Source organism: Lissotriton helveticus, chromosome 3_1, assembly GCF_964261635.1.
Source record: "Lissotriton helveticus chromosome 3_1, aLisHel1.1, whole genome shotgun sequence".
NCBI classification, from domain to species: Eukaryota; Metazoa; Chordata; class Amphibia; order Caudata; family Salamandridae; genus Lissotriton; species Lissotriton helveticus.
Genome location: NC_136061.1, coordinates 1,493,902,555 through 1,493,918,761, shown reverse-complemented (window position 1 = coordinate 1,493,918,761; position 16,207 = coordinate 1,493,902,555). Strand labels below are relative to the sequence as shown.

The window sequence follows — 16,207 nt, the reverse complement described above, 5'->3', positions numbered from 1 at the left end:
TCCCACTGCCTGAAGTATTTTATAAATGCGCAATAAGTCAAGGATAAAGCACAAGGGAACTACAAAATCCCATCCCCTGGGGGCAAAAGAGAGAGTGGGCAACGGGGGAGACAATTAAACACTAGACAGTTAGTGGAGTGAAACCATGATCATATGGCATATGTTATAATTTTATTAAGAATTTTTGTGTTTATATCAAAGTTGCATTTGGACATTTAATAAATACTACAATAAAAACCACAGCACAAAGATAAATAATTATATGTGTGAAAGGTGCCCCGACGCAACAAAACAAACAATTACTTCAGACATGCTTTATAATTGTTAGCCCTTCCCGTAAAGAACCAATTTTAAGCATGTATATCCAGTGCCAAGTTGTTAAATGATACTTTTGAAGCTACATATACGCCTCAGAGATGAACATAAGTTAGGCAATATAAGGTGGAGACATGTAGATCAGTGGACAGCCGCGCCGACTGACATTTCGGTGAACGACCCAGAGGTGGGTCACGCCTTCTTCAGAGCGCAAGAGTTTTGATGAGCAGGAGGTTATGAGCGCCTAGAGAATCGACACAAATGCCAGTTTCAAAGGAACTAATTTGGAGAAATGTATACAAACTTCAGTCTTCTGGAGAGCTATGCTCCCTTCAAGGAGCAATGGAAGATGATCAAGCGAAGTGGTGGAGAGGTCAGTAGAGGGACCTGTAGAGCACAGAAGAGATACACAGGTCTCTGCTCCTCGGGCCCGAAATTAAGAGGGTCCAAACTTCGTGATAGTTGGATGACAGGGACAGCCGGAGTAGATCGTCCAGATTAGCCTTTTCCCCGGGCGTGGGCCGGGTGCTGGAGGAAGAGCCGGATATCCCAAGGATGGTTCTTGGCCATGTTACACATATTATATTTGTATATTGCGATCATCGGAGAACATCACGTTTGTGAACCTCATGATATGTTTTTCATTGTTGATAAGTGTGAACACTTCTAGAGCTACCAAAAAACTCAACACAATTAGGCACACACACACATATGTATATATATATATATATATATATATATATATATATATATATATATATATATATATATATATATATATATACACATATATATATACACATATATATATACACATATATATATACACATATATATATATATATATATATATATATATATAGAAGACAAAGGACTGTCAGTGCAGAACATAAACATAAAAAGTAAATTAAAAGTAGACATATACATGTAGAATTCCTAAATCTGACATCATGAGTCCAAAACGGGGGGACGAGATGACTTTAGTCACACTCTGTGGAGAATGCGAGATAAGAAGCAAAGGATCATCATAGGCATATTATTGTAGAGACTGCTTGTGAGAGGCAAGTCTGTTATTGAAAAGCGGCTATGCCGTACTCACTATTCCAATGCTACTCCCTTGCTGGATTGCATAGGGACCACCTGCAGCTCCAAAGTTGCTGACGGATTGACACTGAGCACTGTAAATCCTGGAAGAGCTGCCGGGAAAACGTTGGCGTCCTCCTGTCTGTGAAAGACTAGGACGCCGATCGTCCAAGATGGCTGCCGGCAAAAGGAACCACTACCAGTTCTCGTACCCACAAATGATGGGTATGCTAGAGAGCACATGATACTTGGGATGTAACTAAAAATCGGATAGGAGTTGAATGCTTCTTCTTTTACTCTATAGAAACATTTTTTGGAGTGCATGTATAAAAAGAGATGTAATATTAAAAAATTAAATGTGATATTAAAACATGAAAAATAAGAGGGTTATATTGAAAATAATCAGATATATAGTGGATTCATTGATGTTTGTGCATTTTAGTGTAACCAATATAGACAAGTATTTTGAGATAACCATACTCTTCTTTCCTAATGATATCCTGCCCGTCTGTCAGAGTCCTGATTTTTTTTTGTAGATCCATTAAGGGAGAGTATAATATTTGGTATTAGATACCTGTTGCGTGATCTCCTCGTCTTATGTGTTGATGTCTTAAATAATTAACGCTCACGCTTTGTCAGCAGGCATTATTTGTTAATTATTGATTATTTTTTAGACTCCACAGTGCTTCGCTCTCTTCTTTAAAGTATGCAACGATCTTGCTTCCCTTAGTTCTCAATCTGTTTCAATGCTATGTTCTCCAGTGCCAAACCTGTGGCCATCATCAAACAGGATGGAGAGTAGAAGAAGAAGGGCAAATGAAGACCAGTGACATTTTTAATGCCAGTATTTAACAAATCTGCAAAGACATGTCGTAGCCTTATTTTGGGAAGAAACTTCTACATATCTAGTAAGAGAGGCAAAATTCCAAACTACTACAAATAGCCATGTATTACCCAGCTCTTCATTATTCAAAGTACCAACCTTCTATGTATAAAAAGCTTAAGATGGCAGACATCTTTCAAATGTGACTTTCATTAAATATATTTCTGGAGCTGATGACTTGGCCCTTAACCCACTGAGCTAGTCTGTCTGGTCAGAAGTTGAAAGGAGCAGCAAAAACACACAGAAAACATACTTTTTTTTTTTAGTTACTTATGATATGATGAACCTAGCACCGTGGAGCAGCAGAGCGTTTTACAGAGGATTGTAACATTTGTGTAGTCTATTTGAGACTAGATCCATAAACATAATATGTTCTTTAAATGGCATACAAAGTCCCTTTAACATAAAAGGTAATTCAGCAATAGTTAAAGCCAGCAGGATGCCTCAGTTAACATGATGAGATCTTAAGCCCATAAATTGAAATTCCTTGCTGATTTAGGCACCAGTTTTAAGTTTGGAGGAAAATTCTGATATTTGGGAATTGATGCTATGATGGAAAATCTGGGTTTTGCAGTAAACACTGCATCCCTACAGCTTCCCCATGACAAACTTGATACAGTAAACACACATTCTGTATTTAATTTCCCATTTTTGCCTCCAAAATCAAGAATAGGAAGTATGTACCCTATGTGGTAGACACCCACCTTGTATTATCAGCATTTACATGGTATGGTTCTGACATACATTAAATCAGGACACTGGTCATCTATCCAGCTTTGGTGTGTGAACCCAGTTGTTCTATTAAGATGTGTGATATAATATATGTAAATATAATGTAACAATCCATACTAATATTATAAAGAGAGAGCCCAAACCTTTTAGGCGGGTAATCTCAGTAACCACAGCACCAATCACAACACCCAATACAGCGTTGGAAAGGACAGTTGCAGCAGAAGGACATAGGCTATGCAGACGGATAAAAAAATGTATAAAAAACATTGCAAAAAACTACATCATCCAGAAGGCCGAGGGCCAAAATAACATCAAACAGGAAATGATGTAATAATGTGACTCACTATATTGAGACTGAGAGCCTGGAGCCAAATTTAACAAGGGATATGCTATCCTGAAACGCGTAGATTTGGGCCTGCCTGCTTGAGAAACTCCATGCTGTGAGGATTAAATAAAAAAGCACATAAGTGAAGACAAACGCGAGTTCGTCCCGTTTTTCTCCCAGCTGGGGGAATTGGTTGTGGATTTAAATGCGGCGTGGTTCTGCCGGGGGATTTAGAAACCGGCGAGAGAGCGCTGCAAATTCTGGCGAAAAGGAACCGAGGGGTATCAATATATATATATCTATACTAATATAATAAAGAGAGAGCCCAAACCTTTGAGGCGGGTAATCTCAGGAACCACATCACCAATCACAACACCCAATACAGCATTGGAAAGGACAGTTGCAGCAGATGGACATAGGCTATACAAGTGGCCACCATATACATTACAAAGGTAAAAGAACCTTAGGGGTAAAGTAGTCCCTTGGGGGCGTGGGCGTTGTGCTGTCGGCCATGGGGCGCGGCAAGCAAACCTTCACAGGACTCCCTTGTGGGCATGGGCATTGTGAGAGGGGCATGGACAAACAGCAAACACTAATAGGCGCGGCATTCACGGGGTGCGGGGCGCGCCATTCCCTGTCATTACTGGTAAAAGCGAAAACGGCATTGAAAACAAAAACCTTCACATTACTCCGTTGTGGGCCTGGCCGTTGTCAGAGGTGCGTGGCAAAACCTGAATGGGCGACGCATTCACGGGGCACGCCTCCTGGACGTTGTCAGAGGGGCGTGGCCAAACACCAATGGGCAAGGCTTCACGGGACGCGGCATTGCTACGGTGCTCACGTGGGGGCTCAAGCCACTCAGCCTAACAGTGGGGATCACAAAGCTTTGCATACTGCTCCGGTGCTCAGGCAGGGGCTCAAGCACCAACTTCAATAAACAGGTACATAACGACGAGTAAGCTCAATGATAAATAACGCTCCGAAATAATCTTACATTTTGTGATACTTACCTAATGCTGCTAACTGTTGTAACCAGTTCCCTTGTTTCCCCAGCTCTATGGTCCCTGTCTTCCTTTCCCCATTCCCCATTCTAGAATTTAGGTGGCTCTGACTCATTTGGAATCCTACAGAGTCAGTTTGTGCCTGGCCAGCAAGCGTTTGGCAGACTGCTGTTTGTGCTCAGATTAAATTATCTATTTAATCTACAGTTGTACTCCTGAACTTCATTTACCACATTTTGGCGACGCTGGTGTAGGCGTGTGCTGGCCAGGAAATAAAATGAGAGTAAGCTGAATTCTTTGAAGACAACAAGACGTTTTTGCCGTTTTGGGAAAAATTGACAAACAGCAGCAGCCATCGCTTAGCAACCCACTAAGTGCAGTTAATATCAGAAGTCCAAGAAGGAGAAGAAATCTACTTTCTTCAAATCTGGGGAATTTACCTGCCTTTCACCGAAGGACCAACGAACTGTGAGTAGAATTCATCGTTTGAAACGAGGCCCGCACTCTCCCTACGCCTGCATCATTCTTTCTCGCGCGTCTTTCACCTCTGTCTTCCAGCGCGATAGGAGAAAGGTCTGCACGTCACACGCGAGAAGAAAGGGCTGCGCGTCACAGTGACTGTTCGCGCTGAGCCCCAAGCCTCGCTTTCATCCGAATTCAAGCCTCTCTTTCATGCGAGCCCATTTTTGTTTTCGTCAATGCGAGTGGAGAGGGGTGTATCAGCGCTTTGCCTCACAGCATCTCTTCGCGCTGAGCTCCAAGTCTCGTTTTTCAACCTATACTTGGATTAAGGTCAGGCATATTTTATTCTAACTACTGTATTTTCCCCAAAGCTTCGTTTTATATATTCATACTGTTCAGAAACAAAATGAAGTCCTGAGACTCTGATTTCACAAGAAGCTGAGAAAGTATGTCAAAGTGAAATATTAATCAAATTTGTGTCGAAGTAAAGCCAGTCTTCAGAATCTTTTACAAGGAGATTTTTGTGCGGAGTCATACATCAATTTTCTCTCGCAATTTGGGTTTTGTGTGTTCATTATGGCCCAACAAATGAATACTCCTATAAATGTTATTCTTCCACCTCCTTTCCTACCTGATGCTGGAAATCCACAAATTCCGTGGGAAGATTGTTTCATAATATTTGACAATTACCTGGAAGCATTAGATGGGCAGGAATTTTCTGCAAAGCGGAAGAAAGCCATTCTGCTTAGCTCATTGGGCAAAGAAGGTCAGAGAGTTTTCCGATTCTTGCCAATAGCACTGCAAGCGAATGGGCAGGCTATGCCCGATGAGTACAAAGAAGCCATTGCTAGGCTAGAGGTAAGATTTTCTAAAGAAGAGAATCTGGTGATGTATCGTTATAAATTTTATACACAACACCAAAAAGAGGCAGAATCTATAGATGATTTTGTAGCACGTCTAAGGGAGCTATCTATCAAATGTAAATTTGGAGCCATGAACGATGAGCTCATAAGAGACCAACTAATGGTCCAGTGCACCAACAAGAAAATTAAAGAAAGGCTATGGGCTGCTAAGAACCCCTCACTGGAAACAGCCATGGAGTTGGCAAAAGTCATAGAAGAGACAGAGAATTGTATTAGAGTAATTGACTCTCATAAAAATAGCTCTTCACAGCAAGATGTCTCTGAAGTCTCTGTCAAAAATTCCAGTCCAGAGTGTGGCCATTGTGAAGAAGAATCCATTGCCGTTGTTAAAAACAAATCAAACTTTTTCCAAAGAAAGGATGTTTCCAACAGTAGGCAATGTTCTAGGTGTGGTAGTTATAGTCACTCCTCTGAAGCAAGGTTTTGTTTTGCTGCGAACAAAGAGTGCCTCAAGTGTGGCCGTTTGGGACATTTCTCAAAAATGTGCAGAGCCAAGACAAAACAAAGAGTAGCTGTTGTGCAAGACTACCTACATGAGGGTGCAAGTGAGAGGGACAAACTTCTGGTAGTCAATGATGATGTTGCTGTCAATGAAGAAAGGCGTCAGAACAGACCCAAGGCTCTTTTCCTCATAGATAAACACCAGGTTTACTTGATGGTAGACACTGGTTCTCGTTACACGATTATCCCTCAGGATTTATTCTTAGGTATTTGGAAGAACAAAGATCTTGCTCAAAGTGACATCAATCCTACTGGTTTCCAAGGAGGAAAGATTGACATAATAGGATACTTTGACTCTGACATTGTGTTCAAGAAGAGGTCTACTTTTGGTCGTGTGTATGTTTCGCTGGATGGCCCGCCCATTTTGGGATGGGTACACCAATACGACCTGTATATCATCATTAACCCCAGGGCAAAAAACCAAATTATGGTCATAGAGGATGAGAGCGTTGACAGTATTCTTGAAGAGTTTAAAGTTGTTTTCAACGATGAACTGGGTGAACTTAAAGGGTACTCTCATTTCATCAAACTAAAGAAAAACAGTATTCCTGTTCAACACAAACTAAGGAGGGTACCTCTATCCATAAGGGATGAGGTGAAAGCCCTTATCGATGAAATGCTGCAGAGTGGTGTGATTGAGCCGGTTGAGGCTTCGGCTTGGGTTTCGCCTGTTGTGATTTGTAAAAAATCGGATGGCAAACTGAGGTTCTGTGTGGACCTCAGGTCTCTAAACAATTGTGTAGTTGCTGACACTTTCCCTTTACCCAATATAGGTGAAATGGTGTCCACTCTTCAAGGAGCTAAGTTTTTTTCTAAACTTGACTTGAAGAGTGCATACCACCAGGTGAGACTACATGAGTCATCCAAGGAACTCACTACCTTTATAACTACGGAGGGTATTTTCCAATTCACCCGCCTCCCTTTCGGTTTAGTGTCAGCAGCCAGTGTGTTCCAGAGGATGGTGAGTGAGATCTTTAGGGGGTTGCACAATGTTATCTTCTTTCAAGATGACATTCTGCTGTTTGGCAACTCCATAGCGTGTCATAATCGTGTACTCAGGGATGTCTTACACAGAGTTAGAGACACTGGTCTCACTTTGAGAAAAGGAAAATGCTCTTTTCTGGTGCAAAATATAGACTATTTGGGACACGAAATATTGTCAGAGGGTGTCAAACCAAAAAAAGATTTGTTGGAGGCCATACGGTTGGTCCCTAGTCCTGCAGACAAAGACCAGTTACGCTCCTTCATGGGTTTGATTGAGTACTATTCACGTTTTGTTGAAAAATGTTCAGAGAAGACCATACCCATGAGGGAGTTATTGAAAAAAGGATGTAAATTCAGTTGGGGAGTTGAGCAAGAGAATTGTTTTGTCAGCAAAAAAAATGATATCTGTAATGCAAACATTCTAGCACCTTTCGACACCAAGAAAACTTCAACACTGTTAGTTGATGCAAGTGCCACCGGCATTGGTGCAGTACTCCTTCAGAAGCACAAAGAGGGTGATCGCCCCATTGCTTTTGCCTCACGTACTTTGTCAGCTTCTGAAAGAAATTACTCGGTCATCGAGAAAGAAGCATTGACAGCAGCATGGGGTACTCACTATTTCCGTGCTTATCTGTGGGGTGCAAAATTTATTCTAAAGACTGATCATAAACCACTTGTCCGCATCTTTTCACCAGGTGGTGCCACTAGTGGTTCTCCTAGGCTGGCTAGATTAGCTGCGAAATTACAGGAGTATCAATTTGACATATCACATTTACAGGGATGGAGGAACTTTCAGGCAGACTGTCTGTCCAGATTGTCCGTTGACACTCAGGAAGGGAACAAATCAGATTTTTGTCTAGAGTGTTGTGATGACAACATTGCTTGGATTGATGATGTTCTTCTTTTGGGAGAAGGGTCCTTTTCAAAAGATGAGTGGTTTGATGCCATGTCTAAGGACACTGTCCTAGCAGAAGTTGTTGTGTTATTGAGAGCTGGTTCCAGACGGGAGAGTTGTGTTAATGTCAGTGTGAGGCCGTACTTAAAGGTCATTGATGAACTTTCCTTATTCAAGGATAATGTCTTGATGCGCGGTGAGAGAATTATCCCGCCCTCTACCCTGAGACCTAGGTTAATTGCTATGGCGCATGAGGGCCATTTGGGACAGACGTTAACACAACACAGATTAAAAGCCAACTTTTGGTGGCCTGGTCTAGACTCTCAGGTTTCTTCGTGGATTGAAGCATGTACATATTGCAGGGAGAGTGAGAAGAGGCTGAAGGTTGCTGTTGGTTCAAGTATGGGGACAATAATTCATCCAGATTTACCTTGGCACACTTTGTGTTTTGATTTCATCGGTCCCTTGGAGGAGTTGCCTTTGTCCCAGCGTTTTGCTATAGTCTCTGTTGATCTGTTTAGCAAATGGCTTTCAGTTGAGTTTTTAAAGGACATCACGACTGACACAACCATTAAACATTTGAAGTTTTTATTTCAGCAAGAAGGCTCTCCCAGTGTTGTAGTCACTGACAATGGTACGCAATTAGTTTCGCAGTCCATGTGTTGTTTTTTGAATAGCTTTGGCATCAAACACCATAGAACCTCCCTCTATAACCCTCAGGAAAATGGACTGTGCGAGCGCTTGAACAGACTCGTGAAAGGCACCATTCAGATGGCCATCTCTCAAGGTGTTCCTGTCAATGATTTGGTACAGGAAATGGTTTATGCTCATCGCACTTCCACTCATGGTTCACTTAACAAATCTCCGTTTGAGATCATGCGGGGCAGGGTTCCCACCACTAAGCTGAACCCTTCCTGGATGAGAAACCTTGTCGCTGATGATGTACCTCACGAGAGTTTATCCGGTACTCAGTCTATTATGTCCAATATCCAAGAGGGCGACTTGGTGAAGGTGAGGCCTGGTAGAGTAACCAAAGGTTTGTCTAAATTTAGAGGCCCTTTCACTGTAAAAAATGTTTTTCCTCATTATGTTACCTTAACCAATGGTGAGAGTTGGAACCTGAGGAGAGTCGCCTTGTACAAAAAATTGGTAAATGTGATCCTGTACTTCTAAAAAAAAGTGTATTCAATGGGGGGAATAGTGGTTATATGTTTTCTTCTTTTGATAATTCAGGTGTTCCTACTCCCACTCCTGTCCAGAGCCACTGCGTTGGTGGAGGTGATGCTACTGATTCGCAATGTGGTGAGTTGGATAACACCACCTCCATTCCTCCTGTTACTGATTCTGTTGTTAATCCTGGCAATTCCAGGCACTCAAGGTTTCGCAAACCACCTGTGTACTTAAATGATTATTGTTGTGATTGATTTGATAGCCTTGTTCTCAATTGTACCTGTTCTTTATTTTTTCTTTTCTTTCTGTATTAATGAGGGAAGATGTGTTGTAACCAGTTTCCTTGTTTCCCCAGCTCTATGGTCCCTGTCTTCCTTTCCCCATTCCCCATTCTAGAACTTAGGTGGCTCTGACTCATTTGGAATCCTACAGAGTCAGTTTGTGCCTGGCCAGCAAGCGTTTGGCAGACTGCTGTTTGTGCTCAGATTAAATTATCTATTTAATCTACAGTTGTACTCCTGAACTTCATTTACCACACTAACCTCACATTTTACTTTTTTCCAATGACTACAATGAAAAGGCTTTCAGAGGCACAGTTGCTCACACTTTCATTATAAATCACGTATGTCATAGGGAGTGGATTGTAAGTGATGTGCCACACATTCTATTTCTGCCCCGGACAACGTCGGGACGGCCTGCTAGTAAGTTATAAAGCATAACTAATACCCATGGGATTGGGCTTCTAGACTTTATAAGCTTAAATCTAGTAGATCATGTGAGATAAGATACTGTAAAGTGTCAGATTTTGAGTTCTTTCTAAAAGTCCAAGAAAGACTTATGGTTCCTAAAGTTGGTGGTGAATGGCTACAAAATGTAGCTCTGAAATCTGCAAAGAAAGGCCTACCCTCCAATTTAGGTGATATTTAGGAACGAGAAGGTGACTAAAAGGATCATATCTCAATACTCCCATGAAGAGTAGGGTGTTAATCCACTTTTGGAGACTACTGGTACCCATTTTGCGGCTGGAGCTGGTGATACCTCTGATTTACTAAGTCTAGAAACTCAGTAGTGCATTATTATCACATTTTGATAAATCGTTTTGAATGTCATTGCAACCACACAGTAAAAGTGGACTGTTCAAACTGACCAATATATGTACAGATAGGATATCGGGCAATGACGTCTCAGACTATTTGTGTACAAATAAAATTTCAATGAAAGAAAAAAATTAAAAATAATATTTTTGGCTACCTCTGACATAATTTCAGCAACCCTAATGAATGTAGGTATTCCTATAGAGAATTATCAACTGAGTATTAATTGTATTATTTAAAAGTTCCAACTTCATTAACGAAACAATAAATCACTTGCCTTTGTTAAAGAAACAAACTCATCAGTCAAGAAATATCGCAACAATCCCATTATCATACTGTAAAAAATATAAAGGTGTTTGCAGGTCGGATAAAAAAAACATTTCTACTCTGTGGGGTAGTCCATCCCCCTGACCCCTACCAAGGTGCATCAACTCCGTAGGGTGGCACAAGGTGAGCAGTGCACATTGCTCTCACAAATGGAGTCTCATGATGTTAAGAACATTTTTGCACAAAGAGTGACCTCTTTTACCTGGTGATGAACTATGTGCACATTAGCCACAGCCTCATAAATCTGGGAAATGTAACATGACCTCACCCACCCTTTATTTTGGTGCAGCTACATTTTATTATTTTTGTTTTTACAACAAGGAGGGAAGCGTTTGATTCAATGTTGCCAGCGTTGGAGGTGATCATCAGTCAGAGACCTGCACATTCTTTTGTAACATGGCCCGTGACTGCAGAGCCTTTTTCTTTCTCCTATGTTACTCACCATCACCACTGCAATGCGATGGATGCACCTTTTTCTGGGTTCAGGTTTTCCTTCATTCATTGAGGCAATCACCATGCCATCAACACCCACAGATGGCAGTCTGTTCAGGCGGCCTTTTATTTTATTCCTTGAACAGAGACGATTTGCAGGTTCTTGGCGCCTGTGTTATCCGCACAGTTGAGCCACAGGGAGCCCAAGTGAAGTGTGAAATCTCACACCCAACATACCACTTTGTCCTCTCTTAGACATATTGCAATGTGAAAAAGTCCATTTTTTTTCTTGTCCCAGTCCTAACAACTTTAAGGTGCTTTCAACCACTCCCAGGTGTCACCTGGCTTCTCCAAACGAAAAAAAACAGAAGAAAAACTACCTTTTTTCTTTCCTCCATTACTATCCCCCTCGGGTTCAACCCACTATTCTTTTTATCTACAACAGACTTTACGCAGTGAATCTGGCTAGGCCATTTCTCCATATAGCTTTTTACTGTATGAAAGGCTGGGCTTTCAATATCATTATTTTTATTTCTTATTTTTACCACATATGTGCAGTATTGCTCCTGGTATTTGCTGGTTTGGCCACATTTGTTGCTTTTACCTCACCCCCAAGTAGGTACACTGGACCCAGCGGAGCTCACTGAGGGGACTGAGTATGGTATTGTTTTTCTCTGCCCTGTTCCTCCTTACTGTAGCATCGCTGTGCCTGACTCGCCTGTAACGTCAGGGTCAGGCATGGCCGAAAGGGGAGGAGCAGGGAACGTAACAGGAGATAGGGATCTGCAAGTCAGGAATAAAGATGTATTGGTGTCTGAGCCTTATTTAATATGAAGGACTCGAAATCTAGAGACGAGGGTGGGATGCGGAGACACCACCCTTTAATTTGCATACTCAGCATACGCCGACAACGCACTGCAGTACCTGCTATAAATCAAGTATTCCACCATTGATGGAGCGGAGCGCGAGACTGCCAGCAGTTTAACTTTGAAGGACATTCTGGAGCTGGAGCTGGAGCTGGGGTGAGCCTCACTTGTTTCATAATCGAGGCTGGTGTGCAGAGGTCGCACTCTGCGGCCATTTTGAAGTCAGGCACACCATATCAGAGGGCCTGATCACTAGTCTGGCGGTCATCTTAGAGTCAGGCAAAAGAGGAAAAGCCTGTCGGTGCCTGCCAAAAACACAATTTGAAACCCCTGCAGACGCTGCTGCAAGTTACTGGAGTGGAGACTGAGGTCAGCTGTGCCTCATCATGTCTACACAACCTGACTCCTCACAAAATGCACTACCTGGCCCGGCACGAACTGCCCAACCCGGACCAATACTGATGGGGGTATCCTTCCAGTGCCCGCCTGAACCCCTGATGCTGACCTCCGGAAACAGCATGGGTCCTAAAATGGCAAAGGTAGATAGAAGACTTTGAAGACTATATGAAGGGTTCCCAAGTCAGCGATCCCGACCAACAACTCATCACTTTGCAAAATTTGGTGGGCAAATATGTCGGACAAATCATTACAGAACTACCACCGGCTAATGCCGCGTCATACACAGATGTGAGAGAAGTATTAAACAGGAAGTTTCTTCACAAACGAAACCTGGACTATGAACGCTACACCTTCAACCTCGCGTCCCAAGAATGAGATGAATCCATGGGTGACTTCATCTCTCACCTCAAGCGCGTGGCCCGCTACTGTAAATTTGACAATTTCAACACTAAAGATGCGCTGAGGTTAAGAATCATTGATGGTGCCAGTCTGAATCACTGCGCTGCCATTTGCTGAACAAGCACTACTCGCTCTACGACATCGAGGAGCACACGAATAAATGACCAAGCGGAAGAGCATGCTAAAAAGATGGAAGCTAGCAAGACGGAGAAACGTGAACACGCCTTCCGAATACAGTCTCAAATGAATTCAAGAAGCCAACTGGATCATCGGAAATCTGACACATTTACAAATTCGTCCCACAGCAGAAACAAGAGCAGTAACAATCGGAAACAACCGCTGCAATGCTATTGATGCGGCCAGGACTACCCCCACATAGGCCCCTGCCCAGCCCAGCCATCAGACAACAGTGCCATCGATGCGGGGGAAGATAACCACTCTGAAGCAGCGAGTCAAACCCATCTCAAGGAATCTGGGCCAACCAAGAGAAGCACAGGATTACACCGCCACGTGAGGGCAGTGCAAGGGAGAAGAGAACGCTCAACGAAGTCAACGAGATCCAGCACCCGGTCACAAGGTTCATATCGATCTCGATGATCAACTTCAAGAGAATCGTCCGCCCTCACTCCCATATCAGTCAGTCAGAAAAGTTTTATTTTGACTGTACAGGCCATAAAAGCACATAGAAAAAAAGGAAACAATGCATACATTGTGATACATAAGAAGGGAGATAAGAAAAAAAACACAACAAGAATACAATTTCATCATTATAAAAATTACATACATGGTGTCTACGTTTTTAAAATTGGAGTAGTCCAAGTTATAGAGGCTTTTGATAAATTCTTAGATTTACTCCCTGCTCGAGGTTCTGTAGTTTGATAAAGTGCAATGTACAAGGTATTTGTAGTTACTATATTCGTTTACAAGATAAAGACATCACAAGACAGTGATGAGTACGTATGCATGGTAGCGGACCCCGACCGACTAAAGAAAAACCCACGGTTACAAATTCAATTGGGAAATCACAACGCGAAGTTCGTCTTAGACACTGGAGAGTCGCTCTACTACATATGCACGAATGAGTTAAAAAATGATGAACCCGATGCCTAAGTTAGAACCAGCCACACAGCGTGTCTACATGTGGATGTCCAAAGAACCGCTGCTGTGTTTGGGACAATTTCGTACGTCACTGACCTACAAAGACAGGACAGTCCATGCGTAAATCCATGTGATAGAAGGCCCTGAAGCAGCGGACTGCCTTCTCAGCCTCCCAATGGCCAAACGTCTGAAGCTAGTAGAAATTCTATTCAAAGTCGACGATTCGCCTGACATCATCAGCAAGTTTCCAAAGCTATTATCCAGCCTAGGAAAACTAGCTCATTACAAAGTCTGATTGCACATTAACAAACAGGTGGCACCTGTGGCCGAGCACCATAGGAAAGTACTGTTCCACCTTCAACAAGCAGTGGATGACGAGCTCCAAGACCTGCTGAGGGCAGACATCATAAAAAGCTCAACAGGACCTACTCCGTGTGTGTCGCCGGTAGTAGTCGTGCCCAAACGAGGACAAGAAAATAAAGTGCGCTTGTGTGTGGACATGCGAGCCTCGAACACAGCCATTGAGTGGGAGCGGCATCCAGGCCCATATTAGCGACATGATCACTCGCCTCAATGGAGCAACTGTCTTCTTAAAAATTGGATCTCAACAAGGGGTACCACCAGCTCGAACTTCACGAGAAGTCTAGATACATCACCACGTTCACCACACACCAGAATTTTTCAGACACAAGCACCTCAATTTCGGAATCCCAGCAGAGATCTTTCAAGAGGTAGTACGGCGCGTAATATAGCACATTCAGGACTCATTTAATTTCAGCAATGACATCCTAGTGTTCGGTGAAACCCGAAACGATCATGACAAAGCACTTGATCGCGTATGTAATGCCCTTCTCAATGCCAACCTCACACTTAACCGAGATAAATGGGAGTTCCACAAGTCAACTCTATAATTCTACGGTCACATGATCTCCAAAGTCAGCATGAGACCTGATCCTGAAAAAGTCTTGGCGCTATCTGATACGCCACAACCTCAAGACGTCAGTGACATTAGATCTTTCCTAGGCATGGCTAGCTACTGTACCCGGTACATCAAAGACTATGCGACCATCAGCTATCCGTTGCGAGAACTCACAAGACAAGGCTAAAGCTTCCACTGGTCAGCAAAGTGCAAAACGCTTTCAATAAAATCAAAACAGCTGTGAGTTCTCTCATCAACCTAACATACTTCAACCCTTGGAGAAAGACAGAGATCACAGTAGACGCTAGCCCAGTCGGACTTGGCGTTATTCTAGCTCAGTATGATGACGAAGGAGAACAATACCACATTGTAGCATACGCTAGTCATAGCCTCACCGACACGGAGAAAGCCTACTCACAGCCTGAAAAGGAAGGCCTGGCGTCGTGTGGGCGTGTGAGAACTTCCATTTATTTGTAGATGGAAAACACTTCACACTCATCACTGATCACCAGGCTCAGATTTTGTTTTTAACACAGTTGTTTATTAAGTTTCAGTTTGCAGATGTATATACATATTCAGTAAATTATTTAGCACACAGCATAGCAACATCTCAATGCAGCAGTAGATAAAGGTATATCTGGCACTATGCGCACAGAGCCATCAGAGCAATGAGTGAAACTCAGGTTTCCTTTTTAAGTGAACCACATATCTTAAAAAACATTAACAAAAAGAAAAACAAAATAAAAAGAGCAAAAAGTCCCCCCTCCCTTCCCTGGTCCAGAGGTCCACACAATACAGTAGGGTTTAGGAAAAAAGGTTGCATACACTGTCTCAATTGTAAAAAAAGAAAAAAGAAAAAAAAAGGGAATCAGACTCCAGCAGGTGGAATAGGCAATAACATACATCCCTGGGCATCAACAATAAGTTATAACAGGGTGTTACTCAGTTCCAAGCGGGTCAGCCATAGGGGAAGGGGGGGGGGGGTTGAGGGTGATATGGTCACAGTTGGCGACACCGGGAGAGGAGTGAGTGAGTCAAGGGCTTTAAGTGTCTCTAACATTTGATCCCAATCCATAGAAATGGGATTTTTGCGGTGGCCTCGATACTCCTCCTGTCTAAGGATAGCGCTTTCTGCAGTGCCCCACCTGATCATTTCCGCCTGCCAGACCGCTGCTGTGGGGGGGGGTTGGGCAGATTTCCACCTCATGGTGATGAACAGTTTTGCCAACAGCACAGCCAGGTCCGCAAATTTATATTGCACTTTCAATTTCTTGGGGCGCTTATGCAGACCTAGTAGTCAGCTATCCGCAGCCATCCAGTCGGCAGTGCCTGTGAACTCTCGGACACTGTAACCAATTGTTTGTCAATAAGTTTGCAAGCGTGGCCAAGACCATAGCAT

General features: G+C 42.8%; 1 protein-coding gene and 1 pseudogene across 2 annotated transcripts in view; both read right to left on the bottom strand.

Moving 5' to 3' along the window:
• The window catches only part of PKNOX2 (PBX/knotted 1 homeobox 2), a 3,383,295-nt gene that overhangs the window by 1,443,809 nt on the left and 1,923,279 nt on the right, over window positions 1-16,207 (bottom strand). The gene's annotated exons all lie outside the window — the stretch shown is intronic.
• On the bottom strand, window positions 10,960-11,386 carry LOC144824270 (large ribosomal subunit protein uL14 pseudogene; annotated as a pseudogene).